Source organism: Tinamus guttatus, unplaced genomic scaffold (assembly GCF_059628265.1).
Source record: "Tinamus guttatus ecotype Peru unplaced genomic scaffold, ASM5962826v1 Tinamus_guttatus_pri_ptg000180l, whole genome shotgun sequence".
Lineage (NCBI taxonomy): Eukaryota > Metazoa > Chordata > Aves > Tinamiformes > Tinamidae > Tinamus > Tinamus guttatus.
This window is the reverse complement of record NW_028288714.1, coordinates 2,006,609-2,014,908: the sequence shown is the minus strand read 5'-3', so window position 1 is coordinate 2,014,908 and position 8,300 is coordinate 2,006,609.

Below are 8,300 nucleotides of genomic sequence, written 5' to 3'. Positions count from 1 at the left end.
GCAAAGACTATATTAATGTTCAAAGTGGTCAAGAGAGGGAAAGCAAAGGGTATTTTTCAACCCAGTTACTGTTTGTAATATATCTAGTAACAGCAGAGGGCATCAGTTAGCAAGGAATGGCTTTTTAAGATCCTCGTTTACAATGCAGATGGTGACCTGAATATGGTGAGAGATGTGGACTTAGTAAATCTGTAGTTTCTGTTTATTAATTGAGAGACCTACTCAACTATAGTATGGTGTGATGGAAGTCTGTATTAAGCTTGAAAGCACACAGGGTACTGGGAAGGACCTTGCCCAGCACCTGTGAGCTAGTATTCTGGGTGAATACATTTGAATTAAAGATACCTTAAAAAAATTCAATTGATTTCCTAGTATAGGAAAAGAAGCAATATAATGGACGGCTATCTTACTTCCACAGCCCTGTATGAAAACAGGGAGGCGGTGAGAGAAGATGATAACACAGAGTGGCTACTCTCAGGCCTCACACCGTGTTTTATCCCTTCCCATGTATGAACATCCCTATTGGAAACTGGAGTGAGTAAGAAGTTGGAGTGCAGTCAGAGCTACATGGGATAGTAATGCAACCTCTGCTAGCAGGACAGCTAGTGTAGGGTTATTGTTTACCTGGTCACAACTTTGGGGAGTGCTGAATTTCCCATTTTGGATGGGATTTGTAAGAGACAACTATAAGGAAATCCAGGAAATCCATTTTCCCTGGGCTCGCTCTTCTCTCTTTTTTTTTTTTTTTTTGCCAATAAATGGAAACAGAAAAGTTCCTACAGAATGCAGATCAGCACAGGAGCTTAAGTACTGTGAATGTGCACTTGGAGAAGCCTATCTTGGTCGAAGGACCTTAAATAAAGTGTAAGAAACTGGTCCTCCTGAGGGCAGAGTTAGCCTGTAAATGCTTTTCCCTCCACGCTGTCATCACAAAAATCTGCAAGTGTATCTTAGCTATCATTTTGACAGAAATACCACTTTCCCAGTGTGGGATTATTCAATCATCTGTGCTAGGACCTGTGTTCCAAGAGGACTTTAGGCCCTTATATTTCTGAGAACCTAAACTGACAAAATTTGAAAAAGAAAGAAAAAGAGGAGAGAGAGTAATATTCTCCCCTGCATGCTTTTCAGATGAGGTTCTAAGGCCAAGAGGGGATGGCTCTTTTTCCTTTTTTTGTACCATTTGTTTCTTACCCATAAAAATGGCTAAGTGTGCCAGTCCATGTAAACTAACTGGCTAGAAAAGGAGCAACAGTCTAGTGCATGCTATTAACAATTCGCCCAGTTTGATAAGGCTTGTAAACTAGGTCTTTGATTTACTTTTAGTGTTTATTGACCTGTTTATTGCTCCTATTATATCAACGATTTCTAAATACAAGTAAGTTAAACACCATCTCGGCCAGATGATAGACAGTGGCGCCAAACAGAGCTTTGCTGAGTGGAGGCCAAGAAGTGAAACCCATGCAAGGAGCAGGGATGGACAACTGCCTGGAGGTGCAGACAGCCTGAACGTGGTCCGGGTATGATTCCTGCTCTTGAGTTGTGTGGCCCCCATGAGTGGCAGGACTACCCTCCTCGTACGTGCGGCCCCCAGGCGCTTGGCCACGTGCCTGCTTTAACGGCGCAAGAAAGGGGATTGAAAGGTCAAGAAAGTGTCTCTGGGATAAAACCTGGGTGCACTTTCTGTTCTAAATACCTGTCATTCTCTTATTCTTAAGATATTGAAAAATAAGTTAATGGGGAGGCAAGAGTCATCAGATACGAGACAGCAATTTCAGCTCACATCCACACCAACAAGAAGTGAAAAAGCGTCATAATCCTGTTCTCGGAGCGATTTTTGTGTTCAGTGCAAATAAAACAGGAAGCTATTACAGTAATAGCTATGTGTAGAGTAAATAAAAGTCACAATCTGTGTGTTTGCAGACATTTCCGAAGAGTTAAATTGAATTCCTTCCACGTCTAGGAGAGAGGAAGATAAATGAATTGTATTGTCAATGCGGTGAAATCAGATAGACCTGTTTGCTGAAGGCAAACCCTTAGAATGAGACTGTTTTATATGAAGAGAAGAAGATTTAGTTGGGAAAGGGTGTAAAGTACCCAAAATTGAAATTTGAATTTGTTAAACTATATGGGGCACTGTTTCTGCCACCTGATTAATTGTAGTTGGTACTAGTACGCTGGAACTAAGAAGGAGGCACAGGAATCTTTTGGACAGAGCAAATTTTGGGGAGTTGCTCCTACTATCTTGCTTTGCCAATTCATCCTTATTCGCTGATAAAATAAATAAATAAATGAGAAATTTTTAATAATTTTCTCATGTAAAATAGTAATAGATTGAAATATATGAAATGACTACAGGCATTAAAATGTAAAAAATTTGCAGTAGAGGGAGTTGACAGGAAGGAAAATATTAAATAACCTCAGAATCAGGCTAGACTCATTATTATACCTGTAGCATGTTAAGTCAACTTTCCACCAGAGTTAATGATTACTGGTGTGCGTCACTGTGAGATTACTGTAAGATTTCAAGAGAAAGATTACTGAAGAATCTGTGTTTCAGTTTCTGAGAAAACTTTCCCCCTATCCTCTCAAATAAAAACATCTTGCAGAAAATGTTATACCCCTCCGTTCTACAAAATGTGTAGATAACTATTTCAGTTAATGCATTATGGATGCAAAAAAAAATGCCCTCCACCAGGCCCTTGGGGGCACCCTCAGCCCCATCTCAGCCTGGAGTCATCAGTCCCTGCCTGGCCACTGGCCCCCCAGACCCATAACCCTGGCCCCATGGCAGTGCCCACTGCCCTGAGAGGCTGGAGCTGCTCCAGTGCCACCAGGTTCCCTTGGAACAGGGACATGGGCCTTGGCACCCTGTCACCCCCAGAGCACGCAGTGGTCAAGAAAGGGGCCACTTCAAGTCTTCCTCCTGCTGCATGGTGCTCACAGGCTAGGCCTATCCCTGAGCCAGCTCACCTGGGCAGCACTGGCCCGTACGTATTTGCACCGCATGTCTGCCGAATCACCTGGCAGAAAATGCAACGATGAAGTAAGCTTGCCACCTCTCCAGACAGCATTTCTGAGGCTACATCACCCAGTCAGGTGGGTATCAACCTCTATTTCCAACCTCTTGGCAAGGTGCACATGTAAAGAATATCTCTCATGCCAGTTGAAGCTGTACCACTTGCAGCAAGTAGAGATTAATTTGGCTCTGCCAAGAAGCAAGAGACTTCCCCTAGCCAGGTGATGCCCCTGCCTTCACAGAAGAAAGGACTTGGTTCTAGCTCTTGTACCAAGGCTGTTCCTGTAATTTACATTAAACTGGTGTTAGAGTAAGTAACCAAGATCCAAGTTTCACTGCACATTTCAAAGTAATCAACTGGCAAGAGTCTTGGAAGTTTGCTCACCCAATCAGAGTTTGTTTTTTATGTAAAACAGCACTGGCAAGAGACTGAGCAGAGGCACCGGAACACTGTTGTTGCTAGGGCATTGAAGGACATTGGGGTATAAAACTTCTCAGATGCAGGAGGGATTAAACTTGCACATCTCCTGCTCTGAGGTGACTGCTCCCACCACCCACATACTGAGCTCATCCACTTGTATTACTACAGCTTTCACTGAATCACAGAATGCTTAAGGTTGGAAGGGACCCCCCTGCTCCAGCAGGGACACCTAGAGCACGTGGCACAGGGTGGCATCCAGGTGGGTTTGGAAGGTCTCCAGAGAAGGAGACTCCAGAGGCTCTCTGGGTAACCCGTTCCAGGGCTCTGTCACCCTCACAGGAAAGAAGTTCTTCCTCTCATAGAGTTGGAACTCATGTGCCCATCTTCCTCCGGCAGTGCCTGCTCGAGCACTGAGCATGACCCACAGGCAGGCAGCTGCGGAAACAGAAGCGAGCCTGAGCTCCTGCCTTCCACGTTGACGCACGTGCAGGCTCCACTTCAGGCCTGCTCCTGTCCAGCCCTGCGGACTGCATTAGCGGCAGGAACTCTGAGGTTCAGGTTGCAGCCGAGGTTGCTTCGGGATGTTGAAAGTGGGTGCATTCAAATCGCTACTATTATTTTTTTATTTTTTGAATGCCGGATGCATGCCCACATCAATGCTATCTCGTAATGATTTTTCGTTTCAGGAAGGAAAGATAGTGCCTTGGCAAGGTTCTGGGTTTGCACATTAGGAACCGAAATTTTTGTTCCAGAGCTTATTGCCTACGCACTTTGAGAAAAAAAAATAGTGACATCTACTTGAAAAAGTGTAATTCCTGACTGAAGATTAGGTGAAGTAAATATATATATATACATATTTGCAACAGCTGTTTAGTCCTCTGAACTTGCAAGGGTACTTCATAATAAAATATAAGATACTTGAAATTGTCCTCCTTGCTGCATAGACTGCAAAGAATTAAACCTAGGTAAAAGCCTTTATCTTGGCAGGCTCAACTTAAAATCTAACAGGGAAGAGGAAGAAAATTAGGAGGTCCTGAGGTCACCTGTAAATAAATCTAGCTGTTACATGGTCTCTCCCTATACTCTACAAACTCCATTTGAACCCGGTCCCTTTGTGGCATTGAGAGTCGCAGTGCGGCTCAGGTGAGCACCAGGGCATCGCTGCCTGTGCCATGGTAGGACGGTGGGCACCAACGCGACACGTCCGTGTCCTCTTACTTCGGGTCACTTCAGGAAAACGCTTATAAAAGAACCGCCTTGTCCATAAAAGTTAAAATTAACTTTCTGTTAATCCTTGTGAGGCCAATGCCGCCTCTGGGCAGTACTCACAGGGAAGGGGCTATCGCGATTCGCCCTGTCGCGACAGGGACCCTCCTGCCACCTCAGCAGAGACTGCCTGCCCCACAGAGAACTACCCCGGAGGACAAATTTAAAAGTATTAGTGCTGGCGACTGGATGAGTTTAAAGTGCCTTTTGTTACACCATACGGCCTCCCAAAAGCCGCTGCCAACTTGTTTCTTTATTCAGAAACGAAACAAAACGGGAGCACCCGAACTCGGGGCGCTCCGGGGGCCAAGGGGAGGACAAGGCGCCCGCGCGGCCAGCGCGCAGCCCGCGGGCCTCCTCCCGCCGCCGCCTCGCGCAGGAGGAGGCGGCCCCGGCGGCGCCGCCGTTGCCTCGGCAGCCGCGGCCGCCCGGGGCGCGGGTCCCGGCGGAGGGAGGCAGGGAGGGAGGGAGCCTGCGGGCCGGGGGCGGGGAGCAGCCGCCGCCGCCGCCGCCCCGGCGCCCCCGCCGCCGCCGAGCGAGGTGAGTGGCGGGCGGCGCGCGCGCGGGCTCCTGTTGCGCCGCCCGCGGGCCCTGCCCCCGGGTAACGGCCGCCAACGGCCGCCGCGGGGATGGCGTTGGGGCGCGCGGGGAGCGAGCGAGGGAGGGGGATGGAGGAGGCCGCGCTGCCGAGCGGAGCCGCAGCTGCTGTTTTCGGCTGGGCGATGGAGGCCGGGGAAGGGCCTCCCGCCGGCCTGGCCGCCCCCGCGCCGCCGCCGCGGCTGCTTCTGGCCGCGGCCGCGCAGGCGGGCTCAAACAAGCCGCTTTCCCCCCATTTTGCCGGTGTTTGGCGGCGGTGGCTGCCGTGTGCGGGCCTCCGCCGCGCCCAAACGCCCGGTTCGGGCACCTCGGATAGAGCCCGCTCCGATCCGGGCTCAAAATGTCCCGTCGCGGGCTTGGAGCGGGGCTTGTGCATGGAAACGCTGGCAGGGCTTCAAGTATGCAGTGTGTCCCGGCAGGCATTACATCTTTTAACTCAACCCTACCCCCAGCCCCCCCCCAAGAAAATGAGGCCGGGATTTTTAGGTTACTTTGTTCTCAGTGAACTCTGCTGGGAAAGAAGGAACGAAAGGAAAAAAAAAAAGACATTTTTCTCCTATCTTCTCCTATCCTTCTATCCTTCCCGGCGTCCTTCCACCGCTCCCTCGCCTCCTCACCCGAGTGGCATAAGGGAGCACCGTGGACAGATGCCCTAACAGCGTGTTTTTTGGGTTTTTTTTTTTGGTCTCTTTTTCTGTTTTATGGTGTGCCACATCAACATTGCGTTCAGTGAAAACTGATGGAATTAAAGTGGTAGGAAACTCGGCAAGGATATTCCCGCCTAAATATGTCAGTCTAGGAAATGAAGTGTGTCCATAAATCTGTTTTACTTTGCTGGTTGCTGGTGGAACATTTGAAAACAAGCAAACAAAAAAACCCTTGTGCATCTGTGAATTAAAGTATTTCATGCATTCTTTTTCAGGGTCCTTCTGCATGCACAGTGAAGAAAAAGACAAAATGTGCCAAATTTTCTGTGAACAGAAATTTCTGCTAGATATGTTAAAAAGCACGTGTAAGCCTCAGTAGTTTTTGGGAGAAAGATTTCACTTTACTACTTAATAGTTTACTACTTAAGCGCTCCTTGTTGAGGAAAAACAACCTAATTTACATTTTCCAAGATGTTGGAAGGAACATTAAAGACACTTTGGACAGATGCTATTTTTATTAAGAATTTGAGCATTATTTTTTAGGTTAGCTGTTTACAAATATGAGTGTATTTATGCTCTGTAAGTGGACTAGGGTCTGCAGTATAATGCAAATAGCTGTAAAGGAAATTAGCAGAATATTTTCTAACTGTTTCGGGTGTCAGAGCAGTGCAGAGTTCATTGATAACCCAGAGAGAGCTGTATTTGATATATAGCAAGAATACTAAAAAATGTCTTCAAATGTAGCAATTGCCAGAGGCCCTGTTCATGGGGGAAAAATGAGGTGGCAAAAAATGCTTTGTTGCAGGAGAAGACTGCAGTGTTACACTGCAGTGTTTCAAACGCCGCACATCTCGGATGAAAGGTGAAAAGTGATGCTTGGTGTATTTGCATATGCACACCGTGGCTGTGCATGTGAATTCTGCCTGTGCTGGGTAGTGGTGAGCTGGGAATCAGATCACAGAATTTCCTCACTTCTAGCTGGTTTGCCACTTTCCTAAGATTGATATTTCATTTTGTTAAAATTCTGATTTTATAGCCTGTCTGCAGATATTTTTTGTGAATTAAAAAAAGTCATGGTAAGTGATGGAAGATACTGGGATATCTTCCGGGGCTGTTGCCTGAACTTTAGATATCGCAGTAGACTCAAGACTAAAGGTTCAAAAAATGAGCTATAGGGCCAGTTATTTTGGAATATTGCCTTCTAGGGCAGCTCAAGTAAACAGACAGCAGGACTCAGTATCCTCTGCCAATGTTACCAGTCTAACTGTTCAAACTTGAAGGGTCCTGAAGTCTATTTGGTCAATTGATGAAGTCCCTGGTGTGGACCGATCCTAAACTTTTGCACGAAAGTGGGGGAAATGGAAGGATGTAACTTTTGATGAAGCAAGAGAGATGTTCCCCTGGTTTTCCCTGGCTATGGAAAGAGCGGCTTTTCCTTCAGGTTTCCCCATATGCATGGGTAGAAGTGAGTCTGAAGAATGAGGGAGCGTGTTAGCATTTGGGACTCTTCGTTGCTGAAGTGAGTGCTTAACTATTCCTGAGATGGATTTGGGTCCTTCTCATGTGGCATGTGCTAAGGGTTTTGATAGATGCCCGAGGGTCAGAGGCAGTGCCTGGGTCTCACGGCAGTGTGTGTGGTAACGCTGCCACGTGCCGGGGTTTTGGGGTTTGGGGGAAGCTCTCCTTACACTAGTGCTTGCAGCAGCACTTCTGTTGCTTACGTGGATAGGTGTCATGCACTTACTGTGGTCATGATACGGCTCGTAGTGGAGGGAGAATGCAAAATACACAGCTGTGAGGTGGAGCTAATTTGGGAGTTGCATCTGGAGTGTTTCTAAGAGATGGCTAAAGGGAGGAATCTCACATTGTGGGGGGGCATGAGGCATGTGGGGAAACCAGAGGGAGCAGAACGAGGGCCAACCAGATGGTGAATGACCTTCAAAGAGAGGTTGCCTGCTCTTCAGTTTGGTGAGGAGGAGGAAGGGGGCACTCACTAGGAAGGGCTTACAGCTACCTGAATGTCAGAGCCAAATCCTTCTTGGTAGTAGCAGATACAGCATGAGGCAGTGGCCACAACTTGCTACCAGGTAGGATATTAGGAAGAATGATTTCATGAGGAGAATTGTGCCCCCATCCAACAGGTTGCCCACCACTTGACAGGTTATGAAGTATGTGCTGTGTGGATGCTCAAGAAGAGTATAAATTGGAATGACTGGAGGGATGAGAAACTAAGCATGCAGGGAAGGCGCGAAAGGTGGAGATGTAAACGTGGAACATGGGTGATATGGCAGAGACAGCTCAGGGGTCTGAAATGTTAAGAAGGAGTAGTAGAAAAAGAAGGTTGTGGAGA